Consider the following 24311-nt stretch of genomic DNA (forward strand, 5'->3'; position numbering starts at 1 on the left):
TAAGAAAGAATACACAATATAATATGGTATTATAAGAAATGAATCAATTCTAACTCTGTATTTAAACCTGCTGGTGAAATCGTGTTTATTTCAAAGATAGTTCTTTGCTCTGCTTGTAGTAATAAGCGATCGATGTTACAGAGTCACTGGGAAGAGAACCCAAGTTGCCACCTGGATAACTTAGCTTTTTTGTCATCCTAAATTGATCAGATAGTTATCTGGTTATGAACACTGAACATCACTGGTATCTGGGTAATACTTAGCTCCTGTCTTGGATTACCCCAGCACAGTGGTCTCAAACTCATGGCCCAGGGGCCACATGCAGCCCGCCAGGTACTATTTTGAGGCTCTCGGTATGTTTATCATAATCACAAAAGTAAAATAAAACAGTTTCTTGATCTTCAAAGAAGGTTTGGATAGGTTCCTAGACGATAAGGGGATTGAGGGGTACAGATAGGAGTTGAGGTAGGTTATAGGAATAGTCAGGGACCACAGCACAGGTGATAGACCTGGAGGGCCACCGCGGGAGCGGACCGCTGGGCGGGATGGACCTCTGGTCTGACCCAGCGGAGGCAAATTCTTATGTTCTTATGTTCCAGCTTTGTTGAAAAGTCCTGTAGATGAAAAATTTCAAATCCTTGGTGGTGTGGCCTAATTCGTGCCAATGTGTCACTAATGGTGCAATGTGACATTCCTTAAAATGCAACTTCTATGTTCAATAATGCAGGTTTTTACTTTCCTTTTGATTTTGCCCAATTACAAAAGATTGCATGGGCATTTTATAATGTATATGACTTGTTCTGTATTACAGTCACTGTCAAAATTTAAGAATCTTTGTTTGCCTGTCCTGGGATTTATGAAGACCTGCATGTGCATTGTGACAAAGCTAGGTCTTTTCCTAGCTTTGGCACAAGGTTAGATAAGGAGTTCAGTAAACACCTATGCAGGAGAGAGCCGACCAGGTTGGCCCTGCTGATTATGAAAGCGCTGACTTTCCTTGGTCTAACCTTGAGGAGCCAGACAGGGACTACCAGGGGGAGTTTAGTCCTGTGTCAGGTTACGCTCCAAAACCTGCTATTAGGGCTCCAAGGAACTCAGGAGCTAAGAAACTACAGCTCCCAGAAGGCCAGAGTCAGAACAGGAAGTGGTCACAGAGGCAGGCTCAGCTGCAGAGAGAGTTTTCTTCCTTCCCCCCTCTTCAGGACAGGGAAGGGCGAGTTGAAAACTGATAAAGCAGGGCAGCTGAGAGACCAGGGGGAGGAGCCGAGGAGGCTTCAGGGTGAGCTCGAGAGGGAGCGCACGGCTCCTCAACTGAATCCTGAGGAGCTGAGCCACGATTGGGACATGATGGCTATGTCAGAGGTGTGTGAGACTACAGCTGAGAGGCAACTGCAAAGCTGTGAACTGATGGAACTTTGATGAACCAACTTTGCCTAATGAGGGTTTGGATGCCATGGACACCAACTGCGCAAAGGTTGGAAGTGTTTGTTAATTTTGGGTGCCTTACCTTTTCCTGTTCTTTGTTGCTTAATAAGTTTTGAGTCAAAAGGATGTGGTATGCTGAACTGTGTGAGCTGGTTAAAGCTAGTCTCTGAAGCACTGCAATACCTGAACTGTTGTCTTAGACTGTATCACAGTGCCAAACGACGACGGAGCTTTGGGATTTCCCTCCTCAGCTCAGCTGGAGGCTAATTAGGGGAAGATAAGTGACTGAAAGAACGTAAGGAACAGGGGAGCTCCTTTTTAGGAAGAGTTCCTTATCTGCAAGCACTCCGTGGGAGGGCTACACCGTTAACCATTTCTTTTTGTGTGTTTTTTTTTGTTGTTGCTTGCAAAACTTTATTTTCCCTACCGCAGGAGTGTGGTTTGCTCCTCTCTCCTGCTCTTTTCTAGAGAAGGAAGTATTGTGGGGACTATTTTTAACATAGAAGGCTGGTGAAAAGGACTGAGGTATTAGGACTAGAGTCCAGCCTAAAGTTTTCTTTGATTGGACATTTTGAATTAGAGTCAGGCTGAGGTTTTTGAAGCCAGGGTGGGCTGGTTGACCCTGAGCTCTATGTTTTCTACAAACTGTATTGTAAATTTTTGCAATGTGCTATCCATACCTGTGCAAATTAACTTGAAGCAACAGAATAAAATACATCTTATATTTTTCTTTCTGATATTCGAGAGTGTGTGGGGTTTTCTTTTCCCTTGCCTGAACTTACCGTGAACATTGATCTTGTGGTTTTCACCCTAGGCATTTGCCTAGAAGGCCTGAAGGATTCCCTGGTGAAAGGGAACACGCTGGGAGAAGTTAAGGTCACTAGTAACACAGCTCGCTGTGGAGATCAGGAGCTCGTGGAAGTGAAAGCATGGAGTGTTGACATACAGAGCACTTTCCACATGGGCGATGTCCGTGATATGCTGCTGGCATAGTTTTAATCTGTGGGGAGTGTGGAAGCTACTAGTTTATCCCGCAGATTTCTATTCCTAGTGAATTCGACAATTGGCTTGATGGTCTTGAAGCATTTATGTAAAGACAGAATGTGCCAGTGTTTAAATATAATGTTGCAAATTTCTCTAGAATGATAGGAAAACTGCATAGTACATACCAGGTCTGGAGATTTCTTGATTTTATTCCCAGTGCATAGTAGGTCTTCACGATGAGATAATTTAGACCTCTGATATCCCTGATGAATTGTCCTGGATGGGTATCCCATTTGTGTGAAACAATTTGCTAGTGTAATTGATTGTTTTTCAAAATCTAAAGGTTCAGAACATAAATGTTTCAATCTTAAAAATTGACTATAGGAAGATTATTTTTTAATTGGGTTTGATGAAAGCTGGAAAAATGGAGATAAGTATTTTTGTCTGTAGGTTTCCTATAGATAGTTGTTTTAAAGCTGTAGCGGTCCTTGTAGATCTTAATGTCCTGAAAGGGAATGGTTTGAAGATCATATTCCATTTTGAATTTTAGATTTGGGTCACAAGAGTTAAGCCAAACGAGAAAATCTTGTAATTTATTGATATTTCCTTTCCAGAGAACGAATATATCATCGATATATCTCTTATAGAGACGCACTTCTTCTTTAAATGGATGATCCATTAGAAAATTGTTCTCAAAATGTGCTACATAAAGGTTATCGATGTCTGAGGCCATAGATGCCCCCATCGCTGTTCCTTTTGTTTGTAGATAAAACTGTCCTTCAAAACAAAAATAGTTTTCCATTAATGCAAGAGTGGCCAAAGTAATAATGAATCTGTTGGGGATGCGTAATTCTGTCGTTCTTTGTTGAAGTATTTGCTCTATAATTTGAATAGCGGACATTTGAGGAATATTGGTGTATAAAGATTCAATATCAAGAGTGACCAAGATGAATTCTGCAGGGTCACCATCTAAATCCTCTAATATAGATATCATGTGTACAGAGTCCTGAACGTATGAATCTATTTTGGGGATGAAAGGTCGGAGAAAGTAGTCAACAAAGTCTGAAAGGGGTTCCAGTATAGATCCATTGCCCAATATGATTGGTCTACCGGGTGGATTTTCCAAGATTTGTGTATCTTAGGTAGAACGTATATGGTTGGTATTATAGGATTGTCATTCACCAGGAAAGTCTTTTCTTTAGATATCAAAATACCTGCTTGATAAGTACTCTCTATTAGTTCTTTAATCTCTGTATGCAATCTTGACTTGGGTCATTTTCTAGGGGAATGTAAAATTCTAAGTCATTAACTTGTCGGAGTATTTCTTTAATATAATCTTCACGATTAAGAATGACGATCCCCCCTCCTTTGTCAGCAGGTTTAATGATGATTTGATGATTATTCCTTAATTCGGTAATAGCATGAAACAGAGGCACCTTCGTTAGATAAGAACAGCACAGGAGCAATGCCTCCCCCAAGATTCACACAGGCTGAGCATGTAGGCATAGCTGGATGTTCTTGACTAGAATACAGTTCTGGTACATACCCAGAATGCATCAGGCATCATAAACAGCAAAGATGTTTTCTTTTTTCTCTTCTTGCATGGTTCAGGCTGGAAAGATTTCTGGCAGACAATGGTTCAGGCTTTATGATGTCAGAGATGCCTAACCTTCAGGTGTGAATAAGGAAACACCCTTACAAGTCTATATAGTAGATAAAGTTGAGCATAACCCATTTGAACCATATTCAAAACTTGTTGCCCCATATTCAATGACATAGCTAGGCAAACTCCCAAAATATTAATTTCCTTCTTTACCTGTATCAATTCACCCATAATAGCCAAACTTGTCATCACAACCAACTCACTATCTCTCCTTACAATCATTAATTCTGTTTTATTCACATTCAGCTTTAGACCATGTTGGGTCATCCATTCGCATACTTTTGTCATACAGTGGTTTAATCGTTGAAATTCAATTGATAATCGTTGATATTCAATTGGAAAAAAGAAGAGGATATCATTTGCATAAATCCTCTATTGGACTCCCAAGGTTTGAAAAACCTGTCCTAGAAATGCCATGTAAATGTTAAATAACATTGCAGATCCCTGGGGGACTCCTCTATTGATTGTTTTTTTGTCCGAGATCTTCCATTCCCCTCTCACACAAAAGGACCTGCCCAGCAAACAGGACAGATCCATAGGGGACTCCTCTACTGATCTTTTTTTTTTTTTGTCTGAGGTCTTCCATTCCCCTCTCACACAAAAGGACCTGCCCAGGAAGTAAGATGAAAACCAATCAAATACAGCACCCTTCATTCCTAACTTCAACTTAGAAAGCAGATCTTCATGATTAACTGTATCAAAGGCCCCAGATACATCAAGTGAGACCACACAATAAGAAAAACGCCTATCCATATCTTCCCTCAAAGTATCCACTACTGAAAGTAATAACTCTACACTATGAGCCTTATGGAACTCAAATTGAAATGGATCCAGGCAGCCAATATCCTGTACATATTCTTCCAGTTGTTTCAGCACCACTTTTTCAAGAACTTTTCCAACAAAAAGAACAACCAATATAGGCCTGTAACTGGACATCTGTGTCTCATCAAGCCCTCCCTTTTTTAGTACTTGCCTAACTTGCGACTTTACAAGTTGTAGGAAAAAGACCATCAACAAGAGATTTATTAACTATAGATGTTTCAAATGGTGCAACCTCATGTGCTATCGAACGGATTACATTTGTAATATTATGATATTTCTGTGAGCTGCACTAATTTTCCAACTTAATTATCATGGACTGAGTATACTATAAGGCAGCGATGGCGAACCTATGGCACGTGTGCCAGCTGTGGCACGCGAAGGCCTTGCAGCTGGCATGCGGGAAGGTCCGCAATAGAGAGCTGCACGGGTCACGGGGATCCCGTGGGGACGCCCCCTAGGGTCGCGGGGATCCCGTGGGGACACCTCCGAGGGTCGCGGGGTTCCTCGGGGCAGGATGTACTAAGTCGCGCGGCTTTTCTCCCTACCTGCTCTGCTTGCAGCACAGAGCCGAACGGAAGTCTTCCCGATGTCAGCGCTGACGTCGGAGGGGAGGGAGGGCTTAAACAAAGCCCTCCCTCCCTCCGACGTCAGCGTTGACGTCGGGAAGACTTCCGTTCGGCTCTGTGCTGCAGGCAGGGTAGGTAAGGAGGAGTAGCCTCTCGGCTCGAGTGGCTACCAAGGGAGGGGGCGGTCCGCCCCGCCCCGTGTGCAGCACAGCCGGCCAGGTCCCCTTACTTTTGTGGCGCTAACCCGACCGACTGACAACAGCCCTGGTCCGACAAACCTCCCTGCCCTTAACCGCGAATCTAAATTACCTTCTTACAGCAGCTGTAAGAAGGAAATTTAGATTCGCGGTTAAGGGCAGGGAGGTTTGTCAGACCGGGGCTGTTGTCGGTCTGTCGGTCGGGGAAGTGCCACAAAAGTAAGGGGACCTGGCCGGCTGTGCTGCTCCCGGGGCGGGAGAGAAGGAGGGGGGAGAAGGACGCTGAAAGCACTGGGGAAGACAAAAGGGGTTGAGAAGGACGCTGAAAGGCCATGGGGAAGACGGGGGGGGGTGGAGAAGGACGCTGAAAGGAAATGGGGAAGAGAGAGTGGGGAGAAGATGCTGGCAGGGAAGAAGACAGAGATGCCAGACTATGGGGAGAGTGGAGGGAAGAAGATGGGTGCCAGACCAATTTGGAAGGGGGGAGAAAGGGAGAGGCATAGTAACAGAGCAAATGGAAGACGCAGAAGGAAGAGAGACAGTGGATGGAAGGAACTGAATGAGAACATGAGGAAAGCAGAAACCAGGCAACAAAGGTAGGAAAAGAATTATATTTCTTTTTTTCTTTTTTTTTTGCTTCAGGATAAAGTAGTATATTAGTTGTGTTGATAAAAATTTATAAACAAAAGAGGCTCTGGTAGAAACCCGTTTACAAAGTGTGTATTCTTCCCAATTAATATTTCCAAATTAATAAAGTCTTTTTGCTTATTTGTAAATGGGTTTCTACCAGAGCCTTTAATTCAGTAGCATAATTAAATGAAATAACTATTTCTGAAGTTTATAGGGACGGGCGGGGATGGAGGGGATTCCTCACGGGGACGGGCGGGGACGGAGAACATTCCTCGCGGGGATGGGTGGGGACGGAGGGATTCCTCACGGGGACGGGTGGGGACGGGTGGGATTTCTGTCCCCGCGCAACTCTCTAGTCCGCAATTAAGATATGCGGCGCGGCGGGAGGCGAGTGTGCCGGTGTCTGCTTTGCAGCTCACCTGGCAACAGGGCCGGACTGGCCATTGGGAGGACCAGGCATTGTCCCAGTGGGCCGCGGCTGCAGTCCTGTGAGTAGATGTTTAGCCTGCCTGTCTTCCCCTTAGTATCATATGAGCCAGGCAGTGTGTGAGGGGGAAGTGGGGGGAGGAAGAGAAGCTTCACACTGAGTCTGTCACAGGAACTCAGTGAGGCTGTAGTGTGACTCCACATATGACATCTGTAATCAGGAACAGTTCCTAGTGCTCCCATGCTAGAGAGGTGAGGATATGGGGGAATGTTAATGTGTCTAATAATGTGCTCCTCTGTAAAAACCTCTGTATTTTCCATGGGGGACATGCTAAATTTGAGGAAATAAAAAAGCTGCTTATGATGATTGCATAGAGAAGTTCAGTAAGCTGAGAGGAGGGCTGGGCTCTCTGTGAACAACCAACACACTAATCCTCTGCGCTGTACCTTATGGAAAACTCAATATAGCAAAAAACAGTAAAGTGTATATGTGGCCCTTCACAGTGCTTTTGTAAACATCATAATAAAGTAACAAAGGCTCCAATAATGAAAAATAAAAGTCCTTTTCCCATACACTCAGGTTGCACAAGTCCGGTTTTCACCCGGACAGTATATTTTTTGACCAAAACGGATGTCTACAATTAGTAAAATTCCCCAATCACATATTTTTTTATGGGGACGGATTTGTATACAGCACTTCATTAGATTTTTTTTATTATACAAATTTTATCTTTTTGTAGATTTGAAGTCTTGAACAAAGAAAATGAGTACAGCAAAAAAAGCAAAAACAGATAGTGGAAGACCATTCCAAGAGGCCTGGACAGAGACATATGGAGTGATTGAACGCAGTGGGAAAGCATTGTGTATTATGTGTAATGAAAGTGTTGTGTCTCGCACATCAAGTGTCAAACGTCACTTTGAGAACAACCATAACAGTGTTGCTGAACTTGGTTTAGCTCAAAGAAAAGAGTTCCTTGTAGGAAAATTAAAGAAATATCACTCCCAGTCTCTTAGTTTTAGCAACTATCTTTCAAAAACTAATCATCTTACAGTTGCCAGCTTTCAAATTTCACTGTGCATGACAAAACATGGTAAGCCCCTCTCTGATGGAGATTTTATCAAAAAGGCAATTTTGGCTGGGAGTAATTCACTCTTCCATGATTTCCAAAACAAGGATAAAATTGTGCAGCGCATCTCTGAGATGCCGCTAAGCAGAAATACTGCAAAAGATAGGGTTCTGCGAATGGCTGCTGATGTTAGTCAACAGCTTACTTGCGACTTACAAAAAGCACCCTTCTACTCCATGTGCTTGGATGAAATTACAGATATTACTAACCATGCAAGACTAGCGCTCATTTTGCGTTATGCTACTGGTGACATCATGAGAGAAGAGCTGGTAAAACTGCTGTCTTTGCCTGGAAGAACACAAGCGATAGATATCCACAATGCTGTGATGGAGGCTTTTTCATCACTAGACATAAGTCCAGAAAAAGTGGTTTCAGTTACTAGCGATGGAGCACCTAGCATGGTGGGGACAACATCATTATTCATTCATTTCTTTGCTAAGGAAGCAAAACATCCACTGATTCAATTTCACTGCATAATACATCAAGAGGCTCTCTGCGCCAAAGAAAGCAGCAAAAAACTTGACGATGTCCTCAAAGATGTAACAAAAATGGTGAACTTCATCATGGCGCGTGCTCTTAATTTTCGACAATTTCAAGCCCTTTTTGATGAGGTTCAGGCACAATATAACACTTTACTGATGTACAATAATGTCCGGTGGCTGAGCAGAGGACGAGTGTTAAGAGAGATTTGTGGCCTGCTTGGAAGAAGTTAGGCTATTTATGAATGAAAAGGGGGAAGACTATCCTCAACTCACCAACATGGCCTGGCTTACCAACCTCATGTTCTTTACAGATTTTACTAACCACTTTAATGTACTAAACAAAAAATTACAAGGCATGGGAAAAACAGCAGAAAGCATGTTTAGTGACATCAAAGCTTTTGAGAGAAAATTGCATGTTTTTGAAAAAGACCTTGAGAGTGGACAGCTAAAATATTTTCCCAACCTAAAAATACATTTGGATAATTCTACAACATTTGTGGACAGTCATAAAAAACACCAGGAAATCCACAAAGCATATTCCACCATTGTAGCCGAAGCAAAGGAGAATTTTAGTAAAAGATTTTCTCAGTTCCGTAAGATGGAGGCAACCCTTTCATTTATAACTTCCCCAGAAAAGTCCACATTTGAAGATCTTGATCTTTCCTGCTTACAGTGGTTGGATATTCAAAATTTGGAAATGGAGCTACTGGAATTTCAAGAAAGCTCTATCTGGAAAAGTAAATTCAATGACCTGCGTGCGGCTCTTGAAGGTATTGAGTGTGAAAGGGTGACAAATGAAATCACTGCTAACAGTTCTGAAAATGAAATCCTAAAAGCGTGGAATTCTCTGCCAGACAATTTTAAGTCCATGAAAGCACTTGGGATTGCTCTTCTTACTTTGTTTGGGTCATCCTATGCTTGTGAGCAGCTGTTTTCAGCTTTGAATCATATAAAATCTGATGCTAGAAACAGATTAACAGATGACATGAGTGCTGCATGTGTTGCTCTGAAATTAACGCACTATGAGCCAAGGATTGACAAGTTATCAGCATGCATGCAACAACAAAAATCACATTAATTTTTTTCAGAGCATGCCCAATGCATATGTTTACATGAAGCAGTGTTTTCAGTTTGAAGTTAAGACACTTTCTAAGTTATTTAAATATTATTTAAAGATGTTATTTAAAAAAGGGACTTTACATGGCCCTGTTGTATTCCAATCTGGAATTTCCAATAAAAACGGTTGGTTTAATTGAAAGCTCTTTTGTTTTCTTTACATCATATTATTAGAAATGTAATGATTTAACTATTTTCTAATTTGATTGTAAATTTTACAAAAAAACATGTATAGACTCTTTGGGAATACACACTGAGTCTTGACACAGTTAACAGTTTTAAGAAGTTTATCTTTTTTTTTTACTCAGGATACATTGACATGTTATGTGAATAATACATTTAAAATATATTGTGTAACTGAATCAAATTCTTCCTAAATTCATTAAATTGAATGAAATCATTAAAACATTATAAATTGCCAATAAATTGAAATGAAAACCAAAGGATTGTGAATCAAATTGATTCTCTGACAATACAAAGATTCCAACCTTTAAAAATGATGTTACCTAGTTCAGGCAACTTTATAAAGAGTTTTTAGATACTAAAATCTTGTTATTAAGGTTTAATTGACGTGCTGGCACTTTGAGGAAATTCTTTGGTTTTGTGCGGCAGTTTGGGCACTCGGGCTCAAAAAGGTTAGCCATCACTGCTATAAGGGGTCGATGAAAAGTTCTTAGCCCAACCAACAAAGCTGGGGCAATCTCTATCAAGGGCTATACACTTCAGTGATTTTCCACTTTTTTTGTTCTGTTGGAAAAATATGGAATGAAAAAAAAGTGGAAAATCACTGGACTAAGTGTTTAGCCCGTGATGGAGACTGCCCCAACTTTGTTGGTTAGGCTGAGAACTTTTCAGCAGCCCCTCACAAAAGAATATGTAATCCTTCCAAAAGAGCGCACATCAACATTGCTCCCATGATGAAAATTTACAGGAAAAGAACAAAATGAAAATTCCTGGAAATGATGCAGGAAATGAAACAAAATTATTATTATTATTTTTTTTTTTTTTGGGGGGGGGATCATATACCAGAAAAAACTAATCACAGGCAACCAAGTTTGTGATCATATGTTTATGTTTATAATATATTAACAAGAATCAGAGAACCCTATTCCTCCCTCTTGATTTATGGTGCCATTAACTTCTTTGAAGAAATCCTTTACTTCTCTCCAAAGCAATATAGTACAGTTAGCATTTGGCACTTCTTTTGTTTATTTATATATTTATTTTTCAAATTTATAGCTCACTTAAAACTAAGCGGCTAACAGAATAAAACATACATAACATATGCAACAAAAATGAAACAGACAAACACTTAAAATATATTATTCTAAATTAAAAATTCATTCACAATGGCACTTCAAGAAACCTACTCAGCTGCCTGTTATATAGATACCATCAGCACATAATCAATTACTGTGAAAGGCTTGTGAAAAAAAGATGTGTTCCAGGGATCTTATTCCATAGCAATGGACCTGCTACTGAAAAAGCATTTGTTTTTGTCTCAGCATAGTTTAAATTAAACTGGAGTGGTAATGTGTGTATTGAAGGTTAGGCTTGAGTCAAGTGTGCTCCTAGGACTTTGGAGGTATTCTCTGTTTTTAGACTCTTACCTGTGGACAGTTCAAGCTCCGTGCTTTGTAGTGAGTTGTAGTCTCCAAACCATAATATTCTTGTTTTAGATATGTTCAGTTTAAAGAAATTTCTCATCGGTCAGGCACCAAGGCCAGGTATGTTATGGTGCTAGTGAATGATTATTTGGCTATGCAGAGAATGAAGATATCATCTGCATAAGAGAAGATATGATCCTGGGTTAAGGGAAGATTATTCCCCAGTATCCTTAAATAGATATTGAATAGTGCAGGATATATCGGAGAGCCTTGTGGGACTCTGCAGCTGGCCTTTCATTTTTGGGATCTCTTGTCATAATTCCAGACTTTGTAAGTTCTATTCTTTAGGAACTGTGAGAACAATTGCAGTACCCTGAATTCCCAGTTCATTTAAATTGAGAAGCAGGAGAAAGTGGTCTACTATATCAAATGCTGCAGAAATATCAAATTGTAGTAGTATAGATTGTTTGCCTTTACTGAGTTGATATTTTACTTTAGATGTTAATTCAAATAACAGGGATTCAGTGCTGTGCCTAGGTCTGAAGTCATGTTGTGATCTGTGGAATCCATCAGTCTAGTCTATGAATTTAGCTAGTTGTGTATTTACACGGAATTCAAGCAGTTTTGCAGACCATGGAATCCATGCTACTGGCCTGAAGTTCTCTATTTTGGTCATTACAGGTTTGCAGCTTTAGGTATAGGTGTTAACACTATAGCTGATATTGTTCTGGGGTAGATTCCATTTTCTAGACATCTGTTTACTAATCTTGTCAAAGTAAACACCAAAAAGTCCAATACGACAGAGAACCCATGGGTATAAAACAGTACAAAAGGAAGTGGGAACGCACAATGAGCACTCCACTGAAGAACACTGATGTAAAACCAACTTGTTTATTTCATAAAAGGACACAAGCAGAAGCTGTGGTCCCAATACAGCACTGTGTTTCGGTGTCTGAGGAATGCCTGCATCAGGGGTCACTAAAAATGGAACCAAACCTGTGGCATATATGTTCACAGATGACAGGTCTGGGATAAAACAAAGCTCGGTCCAACTAACATGCCAGATTAACCAAATACACTGAAAAGCTATGGAAGCTTTTTGAAAAGGTTTGGACAAATTTCTTGAGGAAAATACATAGTCTGTTATCAAGAAAGACATGGGGAAAGCCACTGCTTGCCCTGAATTGGTAAACAAACAAAAAGTCACTCCCTATGTAATAATCAGAAAAAAAAATCTAAAAATGTTCTTCTTTACTGTTTTTAAGAACTGTGCTCAGAGACATGAAGGCTATAAAACCGCCTCACCACCCAATCATTGCATAGTTCAATACAGGTGTCAGAAGAATGGTATATATCTCTCTAGTTGATTATGCAAAACCAAACAGATTATATAGCTTTATCATTGTGGGTATGAAACTCTAAAAAGAATAAAACTTAGCTTTAGAGAATCGCTGGTTCCGACGTGCATGTTTCGATACTCCAGCCGCTAGATAATGAGGAGGTACGAATTTTTGCAGTTAGCACCGGAGTTCTAACAATATATGAGACTTCATTGCCCACTTTTTTGGAAAGGTTCAGCAGTGGCTTTTCGGTTCCCTGATGCAGTATCGAAACGTGCACGTCGGAACCAGCGATTCTCTAAAGCTAAGTTTTATTCTTTTTAGAGTTTCATACCCACAATGATAAAGCTATATAACCTGTTTGGTTTTGCATAATCAACTAGAGAGATATATACCATTCTTCTGACACTTGTATTGAACTATGCAATGATTGGGTGGTGAGGCGGTTTTATAGCCTTCGTGTCTCTGAGCACAGTTCTTAAAAACAGTAAAGAAGAACATTTTTAGATTTTTTTTCTGATTAATACATAGGGAGTGATTTTTTGTTTGTTTATGTTCTCTTTTGTCACTCAACAGCTTAGTACTGTGTGAGTTATATTGCCTCTCTTTTTGGTTTTTTGCCCTGAATTGGTAGCATGGAATATTGCTACTCCTTGAGTTTTGGCCAGGTACTATTGACCTGGATTGGCCACCATGAAAACGGGCTACTGGGCCTGATGGACCATTGGTCTGACCCAATAAGGCTATTTTTATGCTACTGGTCTTGATGAACCTTTGTCTGTCCCAGTATGACAATTCTTATGTTCTTATATACAGAGTTCAAGTATTTATGGATCTTGATGCCTAAATAATCAATATATCCACTACCCATGTCAGAGTAAAATTTTTCCAACAATTTGTGAATTACACTTAAGCTTCAGATTAGAGAATGACACAGAGCCAAGTTTTTCCCTGTCCCCGCAGGAACGCAATTTCCCCGTCCCTGCCCCTGCCTCATTCCTGTAAGCTCTGCCTTAACTGCACAAGCCTCAAGGTGTTTGAGACGTGTGCAGATGAGAACAGAGCTTGCAGGGACAGGAAAATAACTCATGGGGATGGGACGGGAAAATGAGTTCCGACGGGGAAAAATTTGTCCCCGTGTCATTCTCTACTTCAGATTTTCCAAATTTGATTTCAATCTTGTCCATAATAGCACATAGTTTAACATAGATTGCTTTGCCAGCAATCTATGTTAAACTAATTCATTTGCAGGAAACCATCACCCTACTAGGAGTCACTATTGATAATTTATTTATTTATTCAATAGCATTCTCCCAAGGGAGCTCATAACAGTTTGCATGAATTTATTCAGGTGCTCAAACATTTTTCCTTGTCTGTCCTGGCAGTCTCACAATCAATCTAATGTACCTGAGGCAATGGGGGAATTAAGTGACTTGCTCAAGGTCACAAGGAGCACCGTGGGTTTAAACTCGCAACCTCAGGGTGCTGAGGCTGTAGCTTTAACCACTGCGCCACACTAGGTGGTACAGAAAGTATATTTTCACCTGAATTATAATGCTCATGTCTCAAATCTTTTTATACTTTATGCCAAATATGTTCTGTCGGCTCATTCCTGGACACTGCAACCTTAAGACTTCTAGTCCACTCTTTGTTTCTTTGTAGGATGGACTAATGCAACTCTCTGCTGTTGGATCATGCATCATTTAAATTATGATGACTGCAAATGATCCAAAATACTACTGTGAAGCTCATTTTGGGTAAAAATAAATGTCATCATGTAACTCATCTATTTTATAGTGAACGCTGGAACCAGTTTCATATTGAATCCCTTTTAAAATTCTCTCATTAGCTTATCAAGCACTCTCCATTGTGCCCTCACCTCCTATACTCCACCCTGCACCTTACTTTCAGCAAAACAGAATCTTCTTATTGTTCCCTCTTACCATATAATCAAATTTGAAACTACTCTAAACTCTTGTTTCTATGGAAGTAACTCCCTCTGTAGACATTAGGCTAGAGTCCACTCACAAGACTTTAAAGCAAAAACTGAGTGAAATGATGTGGTAGCTGTGTTAGTCAACTTTTTAAGGTAATATATAGTGTGACAGTCATGACCTTGAGTCCTGTAACAATCAAGTCCCTAGTCCTATCCCTGAGTTCAGTGCTAAGCTGAGGGTGCCCCAGAAGAGAAGGATAAGACAACCCAGAACCTGGAGTTTATACTATGCCTTTAAGAAGCAACAGATTAGAACTCAGGCTAGAAAGTAAAGGCCCCTTTAAGAATCTGCTTGAGGCAACCGAGGTGAGGTGAGATAAGGCATAACCCTTTTTCTCAAGGAAGCTTCACAGGTGTAGGGGAGGAATAGGGAGAAGCTGGGAGAGGTCCAGCCCCTTGAGTTCAGCTGACTGAACTGGGAGAATGTCCAGCACTGTGTGAGTGACTGGGGAAGTCTGAGTAATTAAAGCTTGAGAAAGAGATCCAGGAGGAAAATAACCAGCAAGATCCTGAAATGGAGTGGGATGGACTTGTGCTAACAGCCAAATAGCAGTTTGGAATATTTTTTATGGGCTTTTTTTTTTTTTCTTTTGGACATTTTCTGTGCTGCATGTTTTTTTTCTGAGCCACCTGGGTGTGGCACTAAAGGTTGAGAATTTAACTGTTTGAGCTACTGCATTGCTGTCTAGCCAGAAAACCTGTGGTGTGTCTTGGTTTGCTTGAGAACAAAACAAAACAACAAAGGTGACTAATTGGTGCTCAACCTTTTTTTATTGTGGTAGACTCGACACGTTCGTGTTTCAGCCCACAAGGGCCTGCCTCAGGAGTCTTGTTGTTATTTTATGATAGTTAAAATGTACAAAATCCACAAAATCTTTACAATCATCCTATGAAAACACCTTTGTGAACCGGCATATACTGCTTACTGCTGATCAGACAAGGGCTTTATGATCTTACTTATTAAAGTCAATATTGATTCAGCCTTATGCCACCACATGCTATGGAGAATGAAATTTAATTTGAATTTTTTTATTTTTTTTTGCAATGATTGGCTAGGATGGTACCATCTAGTCAGATGTGAAATTATTTGGTGTTGTGGTTGAATACTGTTGTAGTAATGAAGTCCGAATAAAGCTGTAACCAAGCTGGCAACTATAATAGTGTAATGCTTGTATGGTTTTGTATTCTAATTGAGACTAGGAGAATGAAGTGTAAATGCCTAAGTTATGTTTTTATCTATTTGCTTTTGATTTATTTTCAAAGAACTGTCATAGTGGTTTCCCAATACTGGATCAGGTTCACCTTTTGTTATTTACTCTGCTTCTCATAGACTTTCCATTTTTTAAATCTTTCAGACACGTTTTTCAAATTTTTAACTTGTATTAACCATATTGCCATTTTCCATTAACAGAAGTTTACAATATGCCTACAATATGCCTAACACTTTTCTTACATGATGCCAGGCAATAAATAGTTTCCCCCACCCCCAATATTCAAAGCTATTTAACTGGCCAAAAATGGTTGCTGATCACTTAAATAGCATTTAACCTCATGGCTATGGGCTTAAGTTAACTATGAGATAACTGTTATCTTCACTGAATATTTGCAGGACCTGGGTTGGCCACTATTGGAAACAGGATTCTGGGCTTGATGGACCTTCGGTCTGTCCTAGGATTGCAATGCTTATGTTCTTATAGTCTTATAAAGTTAACTGGCTATATTATGCAATAACCAACAATATTCAGTGCTGACTAGCTAAATTTAGCAGGCAAATCGGACCACCTAAGTAACAGTTCTATCTTTGCCTATTATAACTTAAGAGGTCAGTACTTAATATTGACTTAGCCAGTTCAGTTATAGCTGGTCAAACCCCTCCCCTCCCCCCCCCACACAGATATTCAAAGATTGGTCACAGGAAACAACACAGCATTGAATATCCAGGCTTGACCACAGATCACAGGATTTAGGTAGGCTGAATAGGCCATAGAAACTAACCATGTGGATTAAATAGGAATCTATTGAGCTTAGCATGATACACAAAAAAGGTGTCCCCTTTTGCACTGACATAGATTTCTGAGGACTGGTTGGTTGGTTGTTTAATAATTTACATTTAAAAATCATTCTATTAATAGACTGAGTGATATACAATCAAAAACGTAATAAACTGAAAAATACCATAAAAATAGCACAAAATTTTCAGATAAACAATGTCAAATACATTTAAAAATCTACAATCTTAACCACCTTCCTTTATAGCTCTTTATCAAATCCATCCTAATTTAGCCACATTTACTTATAAACCTGTTTCCAAAACACCTTAACCACCTTACTAAAGCAAAGGTACTCTCTTAATGACGAACAGACGGTAACTTTCCATAATATTTCAGCAACCACAGAAAAGGCCCTATGTAATGCAAACTGGGAATCAACTTATCTAAAACTAGGAATAACAAAAAGATTGGCACCAAAATGGTAACAAGGTCTCATCCTGTTACAAGCTTTAAACAGCAAAATCAAATCTCCAATTTATACTTTTGCTCTATTGGCAACCAGTGTAGTTGTTGGAACATAAGATTCACAAGATCATGACTTATAACAGCGCCTACAATCAACACTCTGACTTCTTCTAAAGGCCAAAGTAAACTGCATGTGTGTAATCCAGTCTATAGACAGCTAAGTCTTAAGTTGCCAATTGTAATTGCTGTGATATTAACAGAAGATGCAATTATCTAATAATTTTAAATGAAATTTTATACTCTGCAGAAATTTAGCAGTATGAGTGTCAAAGAACAAATGAAATATTTAGCCAAACTTCTATATCCTCACAGACTGTTTAGATGAGATAGCTTGGCCATCTGTTAACACAAAACCTTCTCATGTACTGGCTTCTTGCATACTCTTAAAACTTCAGTTAGACATATTTAACATACAAATGAATTCACTCAGCTGTCCCTATCTCTCTTCACTTATCTCACCTATATTCCACCCTATGAGCTCCACCCATTCGTAAGTCCCTCCTATCTGTGTCCTTCTCTTCAACTGCCAACTCCAGACTCTGTTCCTTCTATCTTGCTGCGCCATATGCTTGGAAGAAGCTGCCTGAATCACTACGGCGGGCTCCGTCTCTGGCAGTGTTCAAGGTCCAGTTAAAAGCCCATTTCTTTGAGAGTGTTTTCGACTCTATCTCCTCTCACATTGGGTTCTGCATCCCCAACCCTATATGTCATGTCTGTCTGTCCAAGTTAGATTGTAAGCTCTTCAGAGCAGGGACCGTCTGTAAATGTCAAAATGTGCAGTGCTACTTATGCCTTTCAGCACTATATAAGTGATAAGTAGTAGTAACTTAAGCCCATAGCCATGCAACCATTCAGCAACTGCCAGATCTATATTCAAACTGTCTCTTTTTAAATTTAATTAAAGTCAAGCATATGGAAACAAAAGACCAGATTCTCCAAAACTCTTCATAAAGAACAAAGAGAAATATTAAAGCTATAGGGCTCCTTTTACGAAGGTGCATTAGCGTTTTTAGCACGCACTACAATGCCACATGCGCTAACCCTGTGCTACATGGAAAATACTAATGCTAGTTCTATGGAGGCATTAGCTTCTAGCGCGTGCGGCATTGTAGCATGTGCTAAAACTGCTAGCGCACCTTCATAAAAGGAGCCCGTAGTGAAAGTATTGGCTCCTGAGGTACACCACAGGATAATTTCCATTAATTCAATAACTGAGATCTCCAACTTTCAATTAGCTCTTTCGATGTATATAGTTTCATCCCCCATTTTAGATGGAACATAGAAATTGAAAATGAGAGGTCCACCTCAAGACATGTGCAATTCGATTGTATTTAGAAAAGGATTTGCCAACAGAGAGCCTTTTCTAAATACACACAGGAATGCGTACATATGTACTGTTTATGTGTGGAAAAGCAACATTTCAATCTCTCTATTATATGTGATCTATATAACTCATTTAACAATTCATATGTCAGTTTCTAGGATCACTGGAATTTTGCGCAGTAGTCCTTCACATTTTGTTTGGAAAACTGCTGAAATCGTCATCAATCCTTCTTATACTTTATTCTCTTTTTCTATTTATATTCTATTTATTTTAATATTTCATTAATTCAATAATTCAATTGCAATGAGAGGAGGCAAAAGAGCTAGAGGCTCGAATGTGACCTCAGGAGGACCGAAAACCAGAAACAACCAGCAGTTGTAAATTGAAACTAGTCTGAGTAAAGACAAGAGTAAAAACGTCTTTTTTGTGCATAAGGGACAGCCTTGATAAAGCCTGATCGACGAAACATGTCAGCAGAAGTCCCCAGCCGACAGAGCTTCAGTAAAGAAAGATAAGTGTCTTAAAAGTTTCTTTAAATTATTGAAGTATTAAAATAAATAGATGCCTCCTTAGAGATACATACCTACCATCGATAAACACCTTTCTCTCTGGAGGGCTTTTTGTATTGCAGCCGAGGCGGCTGTGTCTACTACATCGTCCTGACTCTGATTTGAAGAATCTCTGCGACTCGCTGATGTCTCTGTGTTCTCTCGAGCCTGTGTGTGTGTTTGGGGGATGCATGGGGGTGAGTTTAGGGGGGGGTTTGACTGAGGTGTGACTAGTGAGGTTGGTTTGGTGTGTCTTGCTAGAAGGTATGTGTTGGATGACTGGTAGGTGTACATGGGACGTGGAGTCCATTTATCCAAAAAGTTAGGCAGCCTTGCTTTGTTGCATGAGGAGGTCTTCTAATTGCCGTAGTTCTGTATCCATGTGGTGGACACCAATTTCAAGCCACTACCGGCATTGTTACTGTCATTTTGTATTATTTATGCACAGCATATATTCGCTGGGGTTACTGTATTTGTCTTTTCATGATTGAGCGTTACTGCCGTCCTCCCGGGACTGCCTGTTTTGTTATTTTTTATTTGTTCATTCCTACTGTTGTGCTGTAGCCTATGTTTCCTTGTTATGGTGTTGGCTGTTCTTTCACTAAAATTATTAAAAATAAATAAATAAATAGAATACAATATAAATAGAAAAAGAGAATAAAATATAAGAAGGATCAATGACAATTTCAGTAGCTTTCCAAACAATATGTGAAGGATTGCTGTGCTAAATTCCGATGATCCAAGAAACTGATATATAAATTGTTAAGTGAGTTATATAGATCACATATAAAAAAGAGATTGGGTTGTAATAACGGTGTGATCATTAAGAATATTAGCCATATAGAAGGACTTGATAAAAGCAACATTTAACATACTGTAGGTCAACATCTAAATACCAACAAACGCATCTTAACAACATATAGGGCTCCTTTTACTAAGCTGCGATAGCGGTTTTAGCGCGTGCAGAATCTCCGCTTAGTCAATTTTCTAGTAACTCATCTATTGTCACCTGAAATTTTATTAAGGAAGTTTTTTAAAGAAGTACTGGGAGTGGCCAATGCGGAAAATTTTCCAATAAATAATTATTATTATATTCCTCCTAAAAAAATTGAATCTATCCAGGAGGTGGACCATCTGGCCACACCAGAAGTAAATTTGACTGAATTTCTGGAAGATACACAGGATGTGATCCATGCATGTGATCCTGGTGATAACATGCATGCGCGAGATAGATAAGATGTTATTAATGAAACTTTACTTCAAAAATAGGTTAACAAAATTTTGTGGGGATTTAGTCAGGATTTTTCCGGATGTCTCAAGGACCACTCAATTGAGAAGAAAAGAATTTCTGAAATTGAAGGCTAGAGTTTTGGCCCTAGAGGCATCTTTCTACCTGAAATTTCCTTGTAAATGTCTGGTTAAGTTACAAGATATTGAGTATGCCTTTTGGGATCCTATACAACTACAACAATTTTTAGTTGCGAGAGAACAGAAATGAGTTTGTTTCATCTGCTGAGAATAAGAGGAGAAATTAAATTAATATCCCACTTAGTAAGGAATGATTCAAGGTTGTTTAGTACGAACCAATAATTATTGTCCTTTAGTTTTTCTTGAATTTATTTGATTAAAAATAGTAACATGTTCTCCCCATTAATGTGGGCTTAAAAGGAATTATGTATGTATGATTTGATTATGTATTGTTTTGTGTGATTTTTCCTTTTTTCCTTTGGAATTATTGGATAAGAAGGAATCAAAAACCTCCACTGATGCTCTCTATTCCATATAAAATCTTGCCCCACAAATAGATATTTATACAAATACTAACTAGTACAGTTCACAAAAAAAAAATAATCACTTTTAGATCTTCATCTCTATCTTAGACATATTTTTAAATTGTTTTCAAACTTTTAAATATTTATATATATATATGTTAAAACCTTTTTTAAATAAGAACATAAGAAATGCCTTCATTGGATCAGACCCTAGGTCCATCTAGACCAGTGACCCGCGCATGCGGAGGCCAAGCTAGGTGTTCCTTGATGAATCCCTTGTTTTCCCGTATCCTTCAATGTGATTTGCAAGAAGGTGTGCATCCAACTTGCCCTTGAATCCCCGAATGGTGGTCTCCGTCACAACCTCCTCTGGGAGAGCATTCCAGGTGTCCACCACTCGCTGTGTAAAGCAGAACTTCCTGACATTTGTCCTGGATCTGTTGCCCCTCAGTTTCAGTCCATGACCTCTTGTCCGTGTCACATTTGACAATGTGAATAACGATGTTTCTTGCTCTATTTTGTCGAATCCTTTTAGTATTTTAAAAGTCTCTATCATATCCCCTCGCAGTCTTCTCTTCTCGAGGGTGAATAATCCCAGTTTTCTGAGGCATTCTTTGTAGCTCAAATTCTCCATACCTTTTACTAGCTTCGTGGCTCGCCTCTGCACCCTCTCCAGCAGGGTTATAACTTTCTTTAGGTAGGGAGGCCAGTGTTGGATACAGTACTCCAAATGTAGTCTGACCATTGCTCTGTAAAGCGGCATTATAAAAGACATTAATAATTTGTGTGAATCAAACCTACTAGAGATCTGGAAAGATTTCTCTTGCAACACAAATGTTCTTTGGAAGAAACAAAATGGAATACCATTTTATTCTTTTAGACCAGTGGTCTCAAACATGCGGCCCGGGAGCCACATGCGGCCCGCCAGGTACTATTTTGAGGCCCTTGGTATATGTATCACAATCACAAAAGTAGAATAAAACAGTTTTTTGATCATATGCCTCTTTAACTATAAATTATAATATTATTATTAAGACTTAGCCAAAAGGAAAGATTTATAAACTATAAAGAGTTTTACTTCATGCAAAATTGTAATTTCTTTAATAAGACAGTAACTATTTTTTCTGAGGCTCTCCAAGTACCTACAAATCCAAAATGTGGCCCTGCAAAGGGTTTGAGTTTGAGACCACTGTTTTAGACCATATAATATTAAAGAAACTCTAACAAGAGTTCCAATTAACACCCATCAGCATACAATTCCACAGCTTCCAGCCTTTCTCAAAATGTGATTCTAGCCTAATGAGCAGTTGGCAAATATAGATATGTATAACTATATAAACTAACATTTTATTGGTACTATATAAAGAAATATAGATTACAAAATGTTACCAAGGCAGCTTTAAAATATATAATTGGTATTTTCAACAAATTTCTGCAAGTTCATCTAAGCATCTTAATGGGTACAATGGGGAGTACTGTTTTTTTTTTTTTTTTTTTGCATAAGTAATTTGTCCTCCAGTATAATATGTTACAATTATTGAATTATGAGATCATAATTATGGCCCTCTTTTACTAAGCCATAGTAAAGCTTTGTACCGCGGCCTGGGATGCTAAATGCTCCAACACTGCTCTGATACTCATAGGAATTTTATGAGTGTCAGAGCAGCATTGGAGCATTTAGGGTCAGGTTCACTGGCGCCTAAGTTGGTGGCTGCCTTAAAAGCTGCCGATTGTCTGTCAATTATTCCAGGCTGCTGGTTACAGAATCACAGCTGAAATGTAGACCCGGAAAACCAAAGCCTACATTTCAGCCACTTATTTTGGCCGCTACACCACAACAGCTGAAAGCAGCAGCGGGATTCCCCCCCCCCCCCACTATCAGCTGAGCTGCGATTCTGTAACCAGCACCCAAGCTGATGGGGAAAGGGGAATTCTCCTGCCCCAATCAGCTGAGAGCAGCAAGAAACCTCCAAAACCCACTTCAAATCAGTCAGCAGGAGAGATTCCCACTCCCTCCTGCCAACACTCACCCCCTAAATCAAAACTATACTGGGAAAACCAAAAAACTTTTGGTCTAATATCACTGAGAGTGATTAAAGAAGGGTTTTTAGACACTCACCCCGTAACATCCCTGTCAGATATGGTATGGTGATTGTTATAATTGGCATGGTAATGCTGGAGTTATTTGAATGGTTTTGGTACCTATGTATATGTGGATTTTTGTGAAAATTTAGTGCTCCTTGTAGGAAGCCATGTTAGCGGTTTAACGCACCTAATAGCGTGCACTAATTTGCTGGCCGCGGTAGCCGCTACTGCCTCCTCTTGAGCAGGCGGTAGTTTTTCAGCTAGCATGGGAGTTAGTGCACGCTAAAAGTTGCATGCGATAAAGCCGCTAACGTGGCTTCGTAAAAAGAGCCCTTAATGTATGTTTGGTGGGACGATACTTGGTGGTGATAATATTCTGGGAAGGTAGGAAGGGAAGGGATGCTTTTGGTGACAGGTTGTTGTATGAGAGGAATTATATGTAGAGGAATTATATGTAGAGGAATTATATGAGGAAGAGAAAATTAATTGTAAATTTATTTCCAACCAGTTCTTAATCCATAATAGGACATAACCTCCTATTTCATGACTTTCTAATTTCCTCAGAAGTCTTTCATGAGGTACTTTGTCAAATGCCTTTTGAAACTCCAAATACACAATATCAACTGGTTCCCCTTTATCCACATGTTAATTCACCCCTTCAAAGAAATGCAGTAGATTGATGAGGCAAGATTTCCCTTGACTAAAACCATCTTGGTTTTATCTCATTAATCCATGCTTACGTATATGTTCCATCATTTTGGTTTTTATAATAGTCTCTTCCATTTTGCCCAGCACCAATATCAGACTCACCAGTCTATAATTTTCAACAAATTTCTGCAAGTTCATCTAAGCATCTTAATGGGTATAATGGGGAGTACTGTTTTGGGGTTTTTTTTTGCATAAAACCCTGGAACCCTTTTTAAAAAATCGGCACCACATTGGCCACCCTCCAGTCTTCCGGTACTATGCTGGTTTTTTTAAGAAAAATTTCAAATTACTAATAATAGCTCTGCAAGTTCATTTTTCAATTCTATCAGCACTCTGGAATGTATACCATCCAGTCCAGGCAATTTGCTACTGTTCAATTTGTCAAGTTGACCATAACATCATCCAGTGTTAAAGAGAATTATTTGAGTTTCTCTGATTCATCAGAATTGAATACAATTTCTGGCACCGGTATCTCCCTCACATCTTCCTCAATGAAGTCCAAGGCAAATAACTAATTTAATCTCTCTGCTATGTCCTTGTCTTCCCTGAGAGCCCCTTTTATTCCTCGATTATCTTATGTTCTTCCCAGCTTCTTGCTTTTAATAAACCTAAGATTTTTACTGTGTGTTTTTGCTTCCAATGCAATTTTCTTTTCAAGATCTCTCTTTGCCTTCCTTATTAGCGCCTTGCACTTCACTTGACATTTATTGTGTTGTTTACAATTATTTTTAGCTGGATCCTTCTTCCACTTTCTGAAGGTTTCTCTTTTAGCTCTAATAGCTTCTTTCACCTCACTCGTTAACCACGCAGGTTGCCGTTTTGTCTTCTTTCCTCTCTTTTTAATACATGGAATATATCTATTCTGGATTTCCAGGATGGAATTTTTAAATAACATCCATGCCTGATGTATATTTTTGACCTTTACAGCTGCTATACCTTTAAGTTTCTTTTTTACCATTCTCATGTTATCATAGTCT

The 24311-nt window shown here is 39.4% G+C and overlaps 1 long non-coding RNA gene across 1 annotated transcript in view; it reads left to right on the top strand.

The window, feature by feature from the left end:
* The first annotated feature begins 1218 nt into the window (after positions 1-1218).
* The window catches only part of LOC117353873, an 88429-nt gene continuing 65336 nt past the window's right edge, over positions 1219-24311 (top strand). The window contains exon 1 of the long non-coding RNA XR_004538059.1: positions 1219-1474. This is a non-coding gene — a long non-coding RNA (uncharacterized LOC117353873). The remainder of the gene's footprint in view (positions 1475-24311) is intronic.

This window comes from Geotrypetes seraphini, chromosome 1 (assembly GCF_902459505.1).
Source record: "Geotrypetes seraphini chromosome 1, aGeoSer1.1, whole genome shotgun sequence".
NCBI lineage: Eukaryota > Metazoa > Chordata > Amphibia > Gymnophiona > Dermophiidae > Geotrypetes > Geotrypetes seraphini.